The sequence below is a fragment of the Sciurus vulgaris genome, assembly GCF_902686455.1.
Source record: "Sciurus vulgaris genome assembly, chromosome: 9".
NCBI classification, from domain to species: domain Eukaryota; kingdom Metazoa; phylum Chordata; class Mammalia; order Rodentia; family Sciuridae; genus Sciurus; species Sciurus vulgaris.
The window spans coordinates 21,679,661-21,699,462 of record NC_136469.1 but is presented as its reverse complement, the minus strand read 5'-3'; the positions used below and the strand labels follow the sequence as shown (position 1 = coordinate 21,699,462).

At 35.6% G+C, this 19,802-nt stretch overlaps 1 protein-coding gene across 5 annotated transcripts in view; it reads left to right on the top strand.

Annotated features, from left to right (window-relative positions):
* INPP4B (inositol polyphosphate-4-phosphatase type II B) overlaps positions 1-19,802 on the top strand; it is a 781,666-nt gene that overhangs the window by 212,599 nt on the left and 549,265 nt on the right. The window lies entirely within an intron of this gene.

Here is a 19,802-nt window from a genome sequence, read left to right as displayed (position 1 = left end):
ATTATTATTTTACTGGCTTTTGTTGTCTCTCTTCAGGATTCTGCAAGAAAGGGGACGAACTTGATTTTGGCATTTCAATGTATTAGTTACGGTCCAATATCCCACCTTGGGTCCTGTGTTACCTGGTTTATGTAAGCTGCAGTACCAGGTATTGCATGACAGTCATGTAGTTCTGTCCCAGAAAGAATGTCCCAGGGGTAGGTGAGATCTTGGTGGGATGTTAGGCATATGGCTGAACAGGGACTTGCCACAGTGGACAGCAGAGCTGGCCAAAGAGGCCAGCAAGCCAGGCAAGTAGCTGGGGTTGGAAGCAGACACATGGGGACAGTACGGGTGGCTTGCCTGCCACCACCAAAGTCCTGGCAGGGATGACTTAGATGGTGGTGAGCTGAGGGAAGGCTTCTGAGGCAGGGCCCCTCGCCCTTTCTGTTCAGTCCAGGACTAAAGCTTCTCTGTGAACCAGGTGGACCCCTCCAGGAGACATCAGCCATCAGAATTAGGTGTGTGGCATTACTAGAGTAAAGCCAGGTGTCCCTAATTGCCTGCAAGAAAGCATAGATCTAAGATGTTTATCTGAGACATTTTTTAATGCTTTGTCACTTTTTGGACTATCTGGAACTATTTTCCTGAGATAATTAATTCATCTAAACAAAATTTTTAAAAAAATACCTCTCTTCCCCCCCCCCCCTTTCTTCCCATACTGTTTAATTTTTATCAGAGTGAAAATCTTTACTTACTGAAAGGTCTTCCAAATTTTCAATAGATTTGTCTCAAATTCTGAAATCTATGGTGACAGTTGCTATAGAAATTCTTAAAAATGGACCAAAACCCAATTAAAATGATCGTTAAAATCTCATATTGATTAATTTTTCTGTATGAAAAAAATAAGTGGACAATTTAAAGATATTAAATATAATTATTTCAGCAAAGTGAATAGGTTTTTAAAAACCCATGAATGTTTTAAAAAAGACCTACTCCCTGTATTAAAAAGACCCCTAATTGTCTAAGTATTCTTATTCTCTAAACAAAAATGCATTGCTTGCATTAAAATGTCAATTTAGTTCGTTGTTAAATGTATCACCCCCTTGATTTTCACCTCTCTTTTTATTTCAGGATTTTATTTCCTGTATTAAAATGTATAATTGCAAATTTCCTAAGACTTTGAAATGTAATCCAAGAGATAAAAGAAATTAATATAATTTCATTATCCTGCAATCTATAGACCTGTTCTGATTATTCTAACTTATTAGCATTAATATTGATTTATGTGTCCTACTACTTGACAGTTTTTAAAGAGCGATCACATCTTCTTTCTGTCTTGACCTTTTAACAGAAAAACAGAATAAATGTTAAACATTCCAAGGAGGGAAAGATGTAAGTGGGATGACTTGCCTGATCCTGCATCTGGTCTATGGAAACATACCTTGTTCTTTTACCTTTTGACCCTCATGTCCATCCATTTCATTAATGGATGAATGCCTTTCATTTCTTAATGCCTTTTCATTTCTCATTTTCTAAACTGAATTTTTCCTTTATCCTAACAATGTATTTTAATGGGGTACCCTCCCTATAACTTGTCCCAATAACTTTTCAATTCTTACTAAAAATGTAACTATTAGCATGTATTAAATATTCTATACTAATGAACTACATCTTTTTTATTATTATTTTTTTTTTCTCTTTTTTTATTGTACATCTTAATAGCGGTGATTTTTTAATGATGAGACCACCCTTCCTATTTTAAGATTTATTCATCTATCTGACATTTTCCATATTTAGGAATTGAAAGATATTTTTATCAAGTTTTCTTCTACATTTCCTTGGATTAGAGTTACAGGACTATTCTACTTGCCCCAAATTTTAAAGTTTTCCCTTCTGTAAGAGTCTAATATGTATAATCCTGATTGTGGGGAGTTTTCCATCACAGAGTCATTCAGGAAATTCCCACCTTTGGATTCCACAACCTCAGGTCCTTTGACTTCTTCAAGGTTTTGGTGTATAGGTGACACAATCTCTTCTCATGTTCCTCTGGTGGGAATTAGTCACATGGACAGGCCAGAGTCCAAGGCAGTTAGAAAGTGTATCTCTGATTGGCAGCTGCCTCTTGGTCGTAGTATCATATTCTGAAACAGAAAGGGCCAGTGGTTGGTGGACAGTTTGTCATCAGTGCTAAGGAAGATGACAATTGCGTATGCCCTGTTCATAACATGTGATGTTCTTTAACAACAAAGCAACAAAAAGGAGGGTGCAAGATTTTGCAGAGAAGTTTCCAAGAGCACGACCACATAAGTCAGAGGATCAAGTCCTGTCTGAACTCTCCCCCTCTTCTGACTAACTGTATGTGAGGACCCTGTTCACAACAGTCCCTATCTGACTGCTTGGGAAATTTGAATTCAAAGTAACATGTCATGGGATCCATTTACTAAAAGATCATGTCTGCTAAAAACTTCAAATGGATTACTTCCTATTTTGAGGGAAAACCAGCATCTGTAAATTCAGATGGAGAAAAGTTCAGTTTCACTATTCCCTAGTCAATAGCTGGAATAGAATAGAAAATAAAATAATAGAAAATAAATAATAATAGAAATAATAGAATAATAGAAAATAAATGGAATAGAAAGATGCCTGTTTTAAATAACCACCCTTAAGATCAAACTCAGCATGAAAAGAAGATGCAGTAGTGTTTTAAAAGGGTTTTTCAATTTGGAAAGAATTGCTAAATTAAGAATTCCCCTGTATTTAACAATCACAAAAGATACATTATAAGTAGGAAGCTAACTTATCAATTGCCTAGTACAGTAACCTGTTTTTTAAATTCTACCTTCTCTTTTGATATCCATTTTAAGTCTCAGTATTAAGAACCCATACAGTGTCTGATTGAAATTCTTTATGCAATAATTAAGTTCATTTCCTCTTGAGATCTCCTGCAGAATGGAGAAAATAGCTGCTTATATTGGCTGTTAAAATTTATTTTATCACTGCACATGTGTTTTAATTCTGCTATGGATAGATTTAAAACCTCCACAGGACCATGATTGTTTTACCCTCAGTCTTCTGAACTTATTTTACCCCATGTCTTGCATTTCAGAATTAGCAATCAGATATTCTATACGTTATATGATCATTCATATGTAGGGAATAATATCGGCTTTCTAACTGACAGCAGATCTGTTTTTGAAAACTAACAAAGATGGAAGATAGTAAAAGCCCAAGGAAAAACAGAAGATAGATTGGAATACTGGCAAGCAACTCGTGCCTTCATGTGGAGTTTAAAAGGAATAATACACAGAAATGAGAAAACCAAATTAAATTAAGTTTGTAATCTACAGTATGTTGCCACAGATTCCAATTTTTTATACTCACATAATTAACTGTGTCCACTCATTAACTCTACGGAATCCTTTTAAGTCTTGTTACTTAACCATACCCTCATGCTGTTAATTATGGAAAATGTAAGGCTAAGTTTTTTTTTTAGAAATATAATTCATTCAGGTGCCTTAAAGCACTTAACATACAGGGCACAAAATTAGCTGCACTTGTCAGATAATTTTCAAGGCAAACATTAAAAATGAACATATGGTAGGTCTTCTCACGTAGACTTGGGTCAAGTCAGAAAGAGTGTGTGGTTCACTGAAAATGTGGTGTGCTCTATAACACAGAGAGGATTTACTGAGGACAGAAAATGTTAATGTACTCTTCCCTGTAAATGAAAGTTTGGAAAATAAAATGACAAGAACTGTACAACTGTGGAGATAATGGAGCTCACCAGCTGAGCTGGACCACCAGGTGAGATGATTTTCATAAGTATCTTTTTAACCAGGAAAATTGATGCCATATGGCAATGATTAAAGTGTTCTTCAGCGAGATTTTTATTGTTTTTTGAAGAGTGTTAACTTCTGAAATCAGAGTTTAATGCAACGAATTAGGAAGCAGAACATCTGACTTCTAAACCAAATTCATACCTTTTTATTTATTCTGCATGTTGTTACTGTGAGAGTTGAATGAGATCATGCATCTGAGGTGACTGACGCAGGGACTGGATTCAGGAATCCTTTCAATGGTGTATGATCTCTTGGGAGTTCTATAGGATCATACCTGGTGGCACCACTATGCTCCCTCTTCATCTAGGAAGAAGTGTCTACGGATTTGCTGATCTCATGCAGGGTTATTAGAACCCATTGCAAGAGGTAAAGGATCTCTGGAGACTGCTTCTGTTTTTCCACACACAGTAGCCCAGACTTCTGGCCAAATCGTGATGCAGATATAGATCTCTCTCCCCTCAAGTTCATTGTTGACTTCCCACTTTCTCCTAGATGTCTTCTGTCAGTCCTCTGTCCATCTTCTTATACCAATAAAAACAGGAAAGGGTTGGGGCCAAGCTCTACATTAACTGAAATTGGTTCATAAATAATTTTTATTTTTTAAAAAAGCATGCATATAGTTAACATCTACAAGATAAAACAACAAAAAATCAACAGGCCCCTGACCTGCTGCTGCACCCCTCATGAATTATGATTCCCACTTCTTCAAGGCAAGTATGTCAACTATTTTAGCCATTGTTTTTGGTATTTTCTCCATTTTAAAAAAAGTAACAGGCCTACATGGCTACATTTTAACTTTTTCTTTTAATTTAAGCATTTTCTACCAATTTCTGTCCATGAAGATGAAGACTTAGTTCTTAAATTGTCTCCATGCAAAGTCTCCTTCCCATTCTCCAACAAAGTTATAATCACCTTCCTTAGTGAAACTGATGTGTTACAGTTTTGCACACTACCTATAGCTGAGCTGCCTAATGCATTACAATTTCCTCTTTGCATCAATCTTTCCATTTTCCTTGAAGTTAAAAATTGCCCTGTTTGGAGGTTGGTTAATGTTTTAATGCAGCCTACATTTTCAGTAAAATATGAGATATATGGTAAACTGAAGTTCGTTCCTCTTATCTCCTGCTCCTCAGAAATGGCCTTCCTGGAACACTGTCTTGCTCACATCTGGACAGGTTGATCTCTCTACCTGAGACCCAAAAGTCCTGGAATTTCTTCTAACCATCATTTAAGGAATTTCTCCCACCTGGCATACACACACCTTCTCTGCTGAAATCCTGCTCCAGGATCTGCTTTCTTTCTCTTTTTTAAATTTTTTTTTTTTTTTTTTGGTTGACATCCTCATTTGGTGGAGTACATTCTCAAGTCTCCCACCAATGACACTTGGGAAGAAGGCTTTTTGAATTCAGACTTGTCTGAAAGTGTCAGTATTCTATCCTCACCATCAGTTGCAGTTTGGCTGAGACTGGAATGAACATTTTTCACAGACTTTTCAAAGTATCACTTGGTGATATTAGAACTTATTTCTCTTAATATTTCCTAAGTTGCTGTAGGGAAGTCTCATACCATGCCGATTTCTGATCTTTTGTTTATAAACTGCTTTTTGTGTGTCTGTTTTATTTATTTGTCTCGGAAGTTTTAGGACCTTCTCTGTTCCTGAGTGTCTAAAAAGGTTCTAACTATTTCCTTTGATTTAGATCTCTGTTCATTTATCATGTTAGGCTGTGGGTGTTCTGTTGTCTATTGTGGAAGTTGATTTTTTATTTCTTTACTTATTTTTTAGTGGATTTCACTGAGATATAATTCATATATATGAAATATGCCCATGTTAAGGCATCCATTCAGTTCATTTTGATAAATGTAGGTAACCATGTAACCATGACTACAAACAAAATAAGAGCCAGTCCCTAATAAAAAAAAAAAAATCTTATATCTCTTTGCAATCATTCCTCACCCTACTCCTGGTGACAGCCTAACACTAATCAGGTTTCTGTCACTAAAGATTCATTAAATGCACTTTCAATTTTCTTTCTGATTGATAATACAATGAAGGGCTCTGTTTTTTCATTAAAATCTCAACCTATGAAGATGTGCTAATCTGTCCCTTCTTAAAGCAATAAATAATCTTTTTCTGATTTCTCTGAAATTATCTATGTTCATTTGTTTTCTGTAACTATGACAGAATACTCGAGGTTGGGTATTTCATAAGGAAAAGAAGTTTATTAAGCTTACTATTCTTGGTGGTTGGAAAGTCCCAGCAACACTTGTTGGCATCTCACCAGGGCCTTGTAACTGCATTCACTAGTGGAAGAGGAGTGGGCATATTCAAGAGACAGATTGAAGGAAGGTGCCCAGCTTTAAAACAACCTGTGCTGGTGCCACCCATCCCATGGCATGAAACCTAACACACTCCAGGGAGGTGAGCATTAATCCCTCCTGGGGGTGGTGTCCCCATTACTCCAGCCTCTAAAAGGCCCCCCTCTACCTCTCAGTGCCATTACCTTGGAGTCCAAGTCTTTACCACATAAAATATTGTTTGTTATGACAAACGATGTTCAAACCATAGCATTTTCCATCTGAGAACCTCTCTGCATCCTATTGTCAAACCCTGTGATCTCTTTTCAGTCATTAGGGTTTTTCTTTCACTGAAATTTTGTTCAGTTCTATTGATTATGAATTTCCTAAAGCTCACTATCAAATTTCACAGATGTCTTTACCTTTTTATATATTTTTATAGTGACAATTTAAAATTAATGGTCAGTATTTCCTGTATATGTTTTTTGTTGATGACCAGTAGCATATAATATACACAATTTTAAATATTACATCTCGATTCTTAGTAATTACATTGTACAAATATTTATAACATATACTTTTTCTTCCTCCATAGAGTAAATTTGTATTATAAAGTGAAGGTTGTGTTTGGTCTTCAAATACAGTTACAGAATAAACAAAAAACCTTTCCCAGAGATGAGTTTTCTGTGACTGAAGTTAACTAAAACTAGTTCAAAATATCACTTTATGCACTAAGGTTTGGCAAAAAAAAAAAATTCTGCCCTAATTAAAGTTTTAATCATCTAAGTACAAACCATCATCCTTGATTTGATTCCAAATCCTACTCACCTATGATTTTAAATACTTTTGAGGGGAAAGAATATCATCTGATAAATTTTTGAGACTCTACAGTTAGGAAATGATACTGCTATAATCACAGTGAGGTCAGTATGTGAGGAGTCGATGTAGCTTCCTGCCATGGTCTTGATTTTCTTGATCGTGTTCTATTCAGATGTGCCTCAGAATGAAAACAAATGTCACTTAGCAGCACACTTAGGATTAGGTGTTTGGTTGTTTTTCAACTACCGCTTTCCATTTGTGAAATCCTCACCACAATCTCTCCCAATGGGCCCCAAATAGCATTATCCATCCTAAGAGCACCTCTGCCTTCTAGTCAACTTTGAAAAGAGTGCATTCAAATAAGGCAGAGCTGGTTATGCTGTAAATAAAGACGTGAGGTGGACACTGAATTGACCAACTACCACAGTATCCTTTATCGTTCTAAAAAAATTATAGCAAAATACCCGAAAAAGGCACACACAAAAAAATCACCCTTTTAAAGATTTAAAAGAGTGAACACACTTAGGATCACCCTCAGGTCCAGGTAAAGGATGCCAGCCCACCAGAGACTTTTTTGTTCCTCCACTGAGTTGTCATCCAGAGCATGACTTTAATTGCTTATTATTCTTTAGAGTTTTAACACCTGACTGTGCATCCCTAATCAGGGTGTGTAGCCCTTTCTGGTTTTGACCTTTACCTTAGGTGACTAATATAAAACAGTGTTGTCTGATTTCTTTCACTTCACATTGTTGACAATAATCATCTTGCTGTAAAATGTGGGGTGCTGTATGGTATAGTCTTGTATGAACAGACCACATGTTAGCTACCTCATCAACTCTGGTGGATGTTTGATATTTGGGTTCTTTCCGTTTGGGACAGTTATGGATAAGGCAGCTGTCCACACTGTGTGCCTGCCTGTCAGGGCCCATGTGCATTTCTGCAAGTACTGCATCTGTTAGGTGGTGGCTGTCTTCAGTGTCAGTGGATACGGCCAAATACTTCTCCAAAGTGGCACTGATTTATATTTCTGCCAGCAGTGAAGGAAAGTTCCCACTGCTTCACATTCTCACTACTATTTGTGATTAGGAGTCTTTTTATAATTTTTGCCATTCTTCTGAGTATCCAGTGGTATCTTATTGTAGTTTTAATTAGAATTTCTCTTAGGAAAAATGAGCTTGAACATTTTTTGCATACGATTGTTGGCAATTTGGTTATCTTCTTTTTGCAATGTGCTTTTTAAAGGCCCTTGAATCCCTTTCTACTATATTGTGCTTTTAAAAAAATGTCTTAGCAGTTCTTGATCATGTGTGTTATACATATCATCTCCAGCCTTCTGCGTTTCCTCTTCATTCTCTTAATGTGCATATTGATGAAGAGAAGTTCTTAATTTTAGTATAGTCCAGTATATGCCCCATTTCTTTGACACCTAATCCTTTTATGATTCTTTTAAGAAATGCACCTCTTTTTTTGTGTTGTTGATGTTATATTCAAATAAGTTACCTTTTGGGAACTTTATGGTTGTGCATTCCACATTTAGATCATTTTTTCATATGGCTCTCCAACCGTCCTAGTACAAATCATTGAAAAATATCTTTACCCAACTCACAGCTCTGCCGTGTCGACTTTCTCACGATTCAGGTATCCGCATGTTAATTATTCTAGCCCTGGGCTCTCTGTTTCATTCCAGTTATCTGTTGGTCACACTTGTACCAGTATCACATCATCTTAATTACCATAGCTTTGTAATAAGTCTCGATTTCCAATACAGCAAATCCTCTCACCTTGTTGTTGTGCTTTAAGAGTGTCTTGGTTCTTTCTTTGGTATTTTCATATGCATTTTTAAATTAGTTTGTTAGGTACCCCTGGTATTTTCATCAGGATTGCACGGGATTACAGGTAGTGTGTTCTTTTATCCTGGTTGACCTTCCTACAGTTCTGGCAACCTATCTACTTTAGCATTTATCTGAGCCTTTTCCTCTTTTCACTTATCATGCTGGGGAGGATTTGGTAGACCCCTGCTCTGTCATTCCAGTTTCCAAGTGGTCTCATCTTGAAGTGGATGAAACAAACGTATAGCAAACACAATTCTCACTTTTGCACGTGGTTAAATCTAGAAACTGACCGTCAATGATCTGCCTTTTCCAACCCTTTATATAACAATACTATTGATACATTCCATTGAAAGTCAGCAAGCAGAATACTCATTGATAAAACAACGTGAACTTACATGTGAAGAAATATATGTAGGTAACATATTCTGATCCAGGTTGGTGGTGGTGAAATATTTCACTACACTGTCTCTGTCAGTCATCTAATGTGTCTGTGTGATATTTGGAACATTCTGCCTCATGAAAAAAATTATCTAAAAAAGGTGATCACAAAGTATTATGAAAATACTTGTGTGGAATCTTTTTGGTATAAGTGATTTTCTGTTCTCATACTTGATAACCTAAATGAAATAGACCAATTTCTTGAAATGCACAATCTGCTAATGTTCCTCCAAGAAGAAATAGACAATCTGAATAGGCCTATAGCTATTGAAGAAATGAAATCACTAAGTTATAACCTTCCAAATGAAAATGTACCAGACCCATATGGGTTCACTGGTGAATTCTATCAAACATTTAAGGAAGAAATTATAGCTTTTTCAGATGACAGGAGCCAGGGAGGCCAACATTATACTAATATCAATATCAAATAAGAGTATTACAAGAAAATACAGCAAGAGATCATTATCTGTCATGAAAATGCATGCAGAAATCCTCAAAAAAATATTAATTAAATCCAACAATCTGTAGAAACAATTAGACACCTCAATCATGTGAGATTTATTCCACTTAGTTCAGCAATCAGATATCAGTCAATGTGGTAGTAGAATGAATTGGGCATTATTACCCCATGTACATACATGATTACACGGCAGGTATAGCTCTTCATCATGTACAACTACAAGAATGAGAAGTTATACTCCATTCATATATAATGTGTCAAAATGCATTCCACTGTCATGTATAATTAATTAGAACAAATAAAAATTTTAAAAAATAGGGCTGGGGTCAGAGCTCATTGGTAGAGTGCTTGCCATACATGGGAGGCACTGGGTTTGATCCTCAGCACCACTTAAAAATAAAAAGTGTCTGTCTACAACTAAAAATATTTTAAAAAAGAAACAAAGTAAAGAAAAAATAAAGTATCAGTCAAGGTAAACCGTAACAAAAGTCTAACACCTATTTCTCAATAAAAACAACAGCAACACCATTCAGTTAACTAGGAATAGAGAGAAGTTTTAACCAATGTGATAAAGACAATCTACAAATAATCTGTAGCTAACCTCATACTTGTGATAAACTAAAAGTGTTCCCACTAAAATCAGGTAACAAACTAGTATGTCTCATTGCTCCTTTACAATATCACATTGAAAATCCTACTTAATTCAAATAAGATAAAAAGAAATAAAAAACAGATTGGGAAGGAAGAAATAAATCTGCCTGAATTTGTAGACAACATTAACTTTTATGTATAAAATATGGAAGAATCAGCAAAAATCTTCCTGGAATTAATAAATGAGTATGGCAAGTTTGCAGGATATAAGGTTAATATACAAATGTCAGTCGCTTTCCTATGTACCAGCAATAAGCAAATAAAATTTAAAATTAAAAACAATACCTTTTGCATCCAAAAATGAAATATTTAATTTAAATCTAATATAAACACCATCTGTATGAAAGATGTCAAATAATTACATAAATGGGGTTATATTCCATGTTCATGAATAGAAAGACTCATGAAATAAGAAGTTATTTCATAATTTTATCTATAGGTACAATGTGATTCTAATTAAAACCCTAGAAAGTTTTTTTTTTTTTTTTTTTAATAGCAGCAAACTAATTCTAAAGTTCACATGGACCAGCAAAAAACCTAGAAGGGGTAACACAATATTGAAGATGAATAAAAGTGGAAAACGGATACTACTGAACTTTAAGAGTTACTACAGCAATAACACAGTGTGTTATTGGCATAAGTATATACAAATCAGTGGAGAATCAAGAACTCAGAAATAGATCTATGTAAATAAACTCACCTAATATTTACAAAGATGCAAAGGCAATACACATTTATCAAAGAGAGTCTTTTCAACAAATGGTGCTGGAATAACTATATATCTGTATGCAGAAAAATGAATTTAGGCCCAGACTTTATACTCTTCAGGACATTACTCCAAATATACCATAAACCTACATGTAAAATGCAAAACTATAAAACTCTTAGAGGATAACATAGGAGAAAATCTAAAATTTGGGTATGGTGATAACTGCAGAAAAACACCAAAGGTACAATCCTTGAAATAATTGATAAGCTTCATTAAAATTAAAACTATTCAGTTATGCCAAGACAGTATCAACAGTAAGACAAGCCACAGACTAGAGGAAAATATGTGCCAATAGAAAAGAGAGCTATCCAGGATATGCCAAGAATTCAAAAAGCACAACAATAAGAAAGTGAACAACTTGATTTAAAAAAAAAAAAATGGGTAAAAGTTCTGAGCAGACATTTCATCAAAAAAGATATAGGTGACAGTCATATGAGAAGATGTTCAGTATTACATATCATTACCTATGTCATATGTCACAAAACAATGAGATATCACTACTTGCTGTTTCAGATGGTCCAGACACAAAATGCTAGCAAGGAGGTGGGGCAGCAGGAACTCCTCTTCATTGCTGTTGACAATGCAAAATGGTACTGCTATTTTGGAAGACAGTTTGGCAATTTCCCACAAAACTAAATATATTCTTACCATAGAATCCAGCAACCATATTCCTTGCTACTTACCCAAAGAAATTGAAAACTTACATCCACACAAAAACTTGCACAGGAATGTTTACAGCAGTTTTATTTATAATGGCTTAGAAATAACCAAGATATGCTTTAGTAAGTTAGTGGGTAAACTGCGGCATGTTCAGGCAGTAGAATATTATGTGGTGCTAAAAAGAAATGAGCTATCAAGTCATGAAAAGTCATAGAGGAAACTCGAATGCATATCCCTAAGTGAAGTAATCCAATTCAAAAGTCTACATGCTGTATGATTCCAAACATATGACATTCTGGAAAAAGCACAAGTTTTCAGAAACAGCTAAAAGATTAGTGGTTGGGAGGGCTTGCTGGGAGGGAAGGATGAAGAGGCAGAGCAGAAAGGATTTGTTGGCCAGTGAGACAATTCTATATCATCCTACAGTGGTGGATACGGGTCATTATACATATGTCAAACCTCTGGAATATACAACACCTAGAGAACACCCTGGTGCAAACTATGGGCTGGGTGATAAAGGTCAAAGTGTCAATGTAGGTTCCTCAAATATATATTAAAAAATAGTCCCACTCTGGTGAAGAATGTTGGTAGTAGAAGAGGTGGTATATGGGAACTTTGTACTTTATGTTTAATTTTGCTATAAACACAAAAGATTGTTGATTAAAAAATAATAATAGAATTGAGAGTAAGACTTAGCAGAAAACTTACCCATGTATATAGAGTACCATCACTCACCAGAATAGTCCAGTGAAAGTGTCTACAATTTACATATTTTAACCGCAAAATGAAATAGTATAAATACGAGGAATTTTATGAAAAATTTAAAACAATAAGACCATATTTAATAAAAATAATATTTTGGGGGAAGTATCAGTAACATGCAATTTTGACTAATAGAGGGATTAAAACGTGAATATGTAATAAGAATAATTCTGCTTATGTAATTTTAAGGTTAGATAATACATATGAAGTTTTTTTTTTCTAATACATGTTTGCCATCGTATGTTATTGAAATTTTTAAAAAGTAGTGTCATTTAGAAAAACTGACCAGAATTATTTGATAAGTCAACCACTTGCAATAAAACTAAAGTCTCTTGGTCAAGAAATCAAGTATGTGCTTGCTGCCGTTTTTTACTTGACTATGTCCACCTTAACTATGAATTGGCAAGAGCTAATAATGTAATGATACTGAGATTTTCAATTTATGAAAAAGGTATTTCCCTTTATTTACTCAGATTTTATTTAATGCTTCTCAATATTCTATAGACCTCTCCATATAGGTTTTATACATCATTGGTTATATGTGTTTTTAGGTATTGGGTTTTTGTTCCATTTTAATGTAAATGTTATGTTGTCAGAATTACTTTTTATTTTTTTTTTCTGGTATATGGAAATGTAATTATTTTTGTACATTTCATGGAAATCTTGCAAAACTTACTACTTCTCAAATGCATTATAGAATCTTTCAAATATTCTAGGTATACAATCATTTCTTGTCACATGTTTTCATTTTTCTCTTTCTAATTCTTATGCCTCTTCTTTTCTTCTTATGTTTTTACATGGACCAGAACTTCCACTACAATATTGAGTAAAAGTGATAATAATGGGCACATTTTTTAAAGTTCTCAATCTCAAAGAGAAAGCTTTAAGCATTTTGCTATTAAAATGATATTTTATATAATTTATCCATAGATCTCTTTTAACAGATTAATGAAAGTTTCAAGGAAACTCTAATCAGGAATTAATGAGAATTTCTGTCAAAATTTTAGCTCTCATTGAGATAATCATATGCTTTTTATTCCATATATTCTGTTAGTATGATGAATTGCAATACTAATTTTATATGTTAAACTGACATTACTGGTTTAAGCTTGATTTTGTTGTACAGCAATTTTTATATGCTAGATTTGATTCTTCTAGTAGTCTTTGAATTTTTGCAAATGTATTTATGAATGAGATTGAACTGCAGTTTTTATCACAATATCACAAATACTCTTGCTTGGTTTTGGTTTCAAGGATAATAGTTTAAAAAGATGAATCAGTCAGTGCTTCCTTTTCTAGTTTCTGTTTCCTTGAACAGTTTGTATGAAGTGGGCACTGCGTCTTAAGTGTTGAATTATCAATGAAGCCTTTTAAACCTGGAGTTCCTGTTATGGATCTAATCTGGAACATTCAGATTTTCTTTTTTCTCTTTAAACATGAAAGGAACTTTAACCAGAGTAGCTGTTCCTAGAAGACGTGACGAGAGGACCCAAGTGCTTAGCCCTGTCTTTCAGAGGGTGACAATTCCTTTGAGTTTTTACAGGAGGAGGAATGAGGGAAATGGTTGGGGGTCTGCATTGGTGGAGGCCTAACTCAGCTGCAGCAGCAGCTGATCTGGGCTGCTTGGGTCCAGTAAATCATTATCTCAGGATTTGTCAGTCTGGTTCAGGCCAAAGCTTTCCTTGCCTAGGGCATAGTTTTGACTCTTACCATAGACGTTTGTCCATCAGGCCTATTGTTCCTGGAATACAAGGTGACAGCAGAGGAGAAAGGCTCAGAAAAAACCAGGAAGGTAAGATGGCGTCCACATGGAGTCAGGACAACAGCTAGCTAGCCGGTCTTCATAAGTCCTTGTAATTCCCTCTGTCTTTTGTTCATCCCTTAATTTTGAGAGGAGTAAGGTGTCAACCAATCTGGCTTTGCAGGTTTCCTGGCCTGGTGACAATTTGCCTTTATACAGTGGCTGAAGCAAATAACTGAAAAGGGTCTGATGCTTAAGCCTAAAAGTAGAAGTATTATTATAAATTATACAGCAGAATGCAAAAGAGAATCAGAGTCTGAAGATACCCCACTAAATGCATCATGTAGGGGGTTCTCCCTCCTTTTAAGTATTTCTGTGAGTATGGACTACTAAAAAGCATATTTGAGATCAGAAGAAATAGCCATTTTCTTGATTCTATCTAAATAGAGGTCCCCCATCTGAGCTATGAGTTCTGCCTTCTGTGTGGGGATGTGAGCGGAAGGGCTTTAGAGTTGGGCAATCATGTGTGAGAAACCCTTCTTCACAACTTCTGGGCTTGACTTACTTTTGGTAGGCTGAGACAAGTGCACATCTCCGGTCACATTTAGAAGGGCCACCATCTTCTCTTCTAATTGTCCATGTATGATTGTTCTTTGACTTTTCTTTCCCCCTCATATGAGTACATTAGTCTTTGGTTATACATCCCTGCTGGGTGCTCAAGACCAAGCGGATGACCCCTGCATTGGGAGTATTCAGATTTTCTATTCATTCATATGTCAGATTTGGTGACTTATATTTGAGCAATCTGTATTTCTTGTAAGTTGTTAAATTTATTTGCACAAAATATTCCTAATATTCCCCTCCTCCTTTTTTTCATTTAATTCCTCAGCATCTTTAAAGATCTCTTTAATTTCATCTATTTTATTCTATCATTTTCCCCAGGATTTTATCAGTTTGGGGGTATTTTACCTTTTTTGATCATCCATAATGTATATTCTAGTCTATTTGCTTTAATTTTCAGGTTTCAGGTTGTAAAATCTAAGTATGTTTATTACAGTTTAAATTTTATTTTTAGATCTATATTTCTGTGATCCTTCTGACTTTTCTTGCATGCCTTGTATAGATGAATTGTTTTACTTATTCAAAATAGAAGTTGTAGTTTACTGTTTTTAGCAGTTGTTCAAAAGCTTACAACATGCATCCTTTATTTATCAAATTTAATATCAATTGATATTCTCCCCTCATCCCTGATAATGCAAGAACCATAGAATATTTTAATTCTTTAAGCACATGATTTTATTGTTGGGCATTTAATAATTTTATCTAAAAATATATTATTTTTTATTTCAAAGCAACAGTATTAAAGATCCACTTATGCACTATTTTTATTGCTTTTTATTCTTCTTTAGTTTGAGCTTTTTGTTTGCATTTACCTATAACAAGCACATCTCTTAGTGTTTTCATTTGTAGGAGTTTATTCTTCAGTAATTATTTTAGTTTCTATTTGTATAAGATATCTCAGTTTCACCTTTATTCTTTAAAGAACCTTCTATTTTGGTACAGAATTCTAGGTTGGCATATATTTTTAAACAAATTGCAGATACAATTTTATTTCTTCAACTTCCTTTTTTATGTAGATAGCTGTCAGTATAATTACTGCTACTTTGACATTAATCCTCTCATTTCTATCTTTTAAGATATTTAATCATTTTTATAGTGTTGATGTGTTTCGACTCAGATTTTAAAAATAAGTTTTTGCTTCCAATGTTTAAAGTCTCTTGAATCAGTGGCTTAATGTCCTCAAGCAATTTTGAAATGTTCTCAGTCAGCATCTTCTCCAATAATGAAGTTACTCTTTCTTCCCTCTCTCTTACTCTCTCTTTCTTTGCTTCATTTACCCAAAGTGATAAAGCCTCCCACTCCTTTCCTTCCTTTCTTTTCACCATGAGTCCTTTTATCTCTTTGTGTCTCATTCTATATATTTTCTTCCAACTCATTTTCAAGTTTACTAAATAATATGTCAACATTTATTTACTTTTTTTTTTTTTTTAAACATACAGTGAGTTCTTCATTTTAGCTATATTTAGTTTGTGGACTTTCCATGTCATTATTTTTTATGGAACCTACTTCTCTTGACAAATACTCTATCTTTTCTTTTTATTTCTTTGTATAAGGCAAGTCTAGTCACTTTAAGTCTATTCTGCATCCTGGAGGTTAAATTATAACTCCTTTTCTGTTGTTTGTTGTACCTGGAGATTTTTTTTTTTAAACACAAATCATAAACCTTGTTTTTTTTTTTTTTTAAATAACTTTATTTTATTCATTTATTTTTTTATGTGGTGCTGAGGATCAAACCCAGTGCCTCACATGTGCTAGGCAAGTGCTGTACCACTGAGCCACAGCACCAGCCCTGGATCTGGAGATTTTCTTCTCTATTGATTTGTTGTCTTATAATCTTATTTGGATTATATGGTAAAAGAGTATTTAAATTAGGCAAATAAGTTGAGTCTTAGTGTGATGTATCTTTTGTTTGTTTATTTGTTTGTTTTCATCTTTTTCTCCAGAGAGGATTCTGGTAGTTCCCGGTGGCACTGGCAATACAGGAGTGCTTCATTTCAATTCCGGTCATTGTGACTTAAAGCAATTCCAGCAGAGGGACACTCACGTCTGGGTCACCTTCACTCCTAAGATTGTGCCTGTCCACATCTCAGTGCAAAAACGTGGATTTACCTTCCTCCCCGCCTTGCTAGGCTCTGGACTCCGATCCCATTCTTAGTGCTACTGGGCTCCTTCTTCACTGACCCTTCAGATTCCTCAGCAACATGACCCCCAAACCAGGTGGATATTCCTGAACTTCTGCCTTCCTTTGTAATTTGACCTGGTCATATTTCATTCTCTTGCTAGCTTGGCAAAGACATAAAATACATTATTTTTTCATATCATCCAATCCAGATGTTCCAGTTACGCTCAGAAGCAGTATCGATTGGTATTTATCAGTGTGCCATTAACAGAATTAGAAGCCTTGGTAGAGTTTATTTTTGACTTGCCTATTAGAAAACTGAACACTGTTCCATATCCCAAAAGAACATATGAAAGATAATGCATTTTTATAATGTAAAAACAAAGTATCTGTATTTTTTAAGCATTTATTTTGGCAAAAAAAAAAAAAAAAAGCACCAAAAATACCAAAACACAAACTTGCTATTTGGTTGTAACTAGCAGGATTCCAAGTTTAATTAGCTTGGGCATGAAAGTAATGGCTTAGGAAATCAAATTATTAAAAGAGGCTATGACCAGGTTGCCCTTAGACGTGAGTGGATTTGAAGAACAAATCACCATGAAGTGGGTGATTCCTCCCGGGCTTCCATGTCTCTGCTGCTCTTGAGTAGTTGCCACTGTCTTGCTGCAGACAAGCCTTTTCATCACGAGAGTGTTGGGCTTATATTTTTACACCTCAAACCTTGCCATCTTTCTACCTGTCCTTTTTTTTCCAGCAAAATCCAATAATAAGAATCCTAGGAAATGCCTATAAAGTACTTAGCTTGGGTCCTGCGCTTGTCAGTAAATCTTCCTGATAGTCAGCATCTATATCCTGGCTTAGATCCTATGTCCATCCATGGACCCATCATTATGGCCCTTTTCTCTTGAAGGGACTATCTGATTGGCCACAGCAGATACTATCCCTGGGATCAGGGCCAGTACTTGGAAGAGGAATGGAGGAGAAGAACAGTTGGGCAAAGGAAAAGAATGTTCCCAGTACCAAGCTACACAAAACCCTTTGTAAACCAAATCCTGTTCTTTTTCCAGTATCACATTTTGCTATTGACTCTCTCATGCCTAAATTCTTGTTGTGATCAGCATCTCAGTCTTTCCCCAAATAGGCCATCTCTTTTCATGAGTCCATTTTGCTTTCTGACCTAGAAATATGCTTTGTCACGTGACCTAGCATTGCCTAATTATTAGGAAGATCCAGCTTTGGGATCACCTCAGCATGTTCTGTGGACCCACCCTTTCTCTCTCTCTCTCTCTCTCTCTCTCTCTCTCTCTCTCTCTCTCTCTCTCTCTCTCTCTCTCTCTCACACACACACACACACACACACACACACACACACACGCACACACCACACACATACACACATGTTCTGGAGTTTCCTTCAACTCATCTGAAAATAGTCTCTGCTTGAAGCAGAACATCTGCATTTATCTTATTGAAGCTAATCTCATTTTATTTATACTCTTCTATCAAACTGTGATCAACTCCAGTTCAGTAGCACTTTCTTATCCTCATGTATACTGTCTCCTATTCAGTCACATCAAAATAGGAATCAACGTTTGTTGAATGAGTAGATGAAAGCCCATATCCTCCGAGACTTAGCACTTGGCTTAGTAGGCAGTCAATACTGGTTGACTGCCTATTCCCTGGGAAGCAGTTTAATATATGCTCACGCATCTCCTCACTTCCAGCAGACTTGTGCTGAGAGAAGAAACACTGGCTACGCTCTTTACCTGTAATTACCTTTGTTTACTTCCTTAGCTCTGGAAAAGAACAGCAGGTGCACAGCTGGACAGTGTATCTTCTGTTTGCTGGATTATTAATTGCAGGAAAGAGGGTCCAGTCCTGCTTCCATAAACACAATGAGCAAGAAGAGAGAGGAATAAATACAACGTGGAGGTAGATTCTGCCTTCTGCAGACACAGTGTGATGTACGGTGGTGGATTATTTCTTATGAAGTAAAGGCTTTGTGTCATGTCTTTGATACTCTGTTTATGCTCCTCCCCAGAACACTTTCCTTGTGATACTGCTGGGCATTTATTTGTGTTTATCATTTATTTGAGGGGGATACTCCTTTGGAAAAATAAACCTGTCATAGAGAATGAATATATTTTCTCTGCAAAGGAACTGAACATTAGGAACTCTGTAATATAGTAGGGCCACATTTTATGAAATGCCTGTCAGTAGGAGGAATCAAAGATATAAACAACCTGTGTACACACAGCATAATCATGGCAGGAAAAAGGTGTTATAGGAACTGACAGTCAATGGAGAAGTCTTCAGAGAGGTGCAGTTAGTCGGAGTGCACTGTAGTTCTGCAGAGGTGCCAAGGCCGACGTCCATCATCTGGGCGGTACTGAAATGTCCCAAAGAAGGGCTCTTCTACTAGGGACTGGGTAACAAAAACCTCAGTGGTAGCATGTGTATCCTCTAACAGAAGTTTTCCAAGCAGGATTCTTTAGTCATACCTGGTGATGTAGGACTTGCATTCAAATGAGAAACAAATTAGGAAATATAGCTTTATTGGTGTTTGGGGGGAATGCGCGCGCACGCACACACACACACACACACACACATCCATAAAAGAAATATTCATCTTAGAGCATCAATAATATTTATTTGAAGAAATTTCATCAAGTGTTCAGGGCAATTAACTTATTTGCCATTTGGGGGAGCTGGGTATGATTTTTCAAATGGAAAAAAGAAGCGAGAAATTAGTTTTTTTTAAAAAAATTTGTTCTGTAACACACTCAGTGGCTTAAAAAAATGGCCATTTGTTCA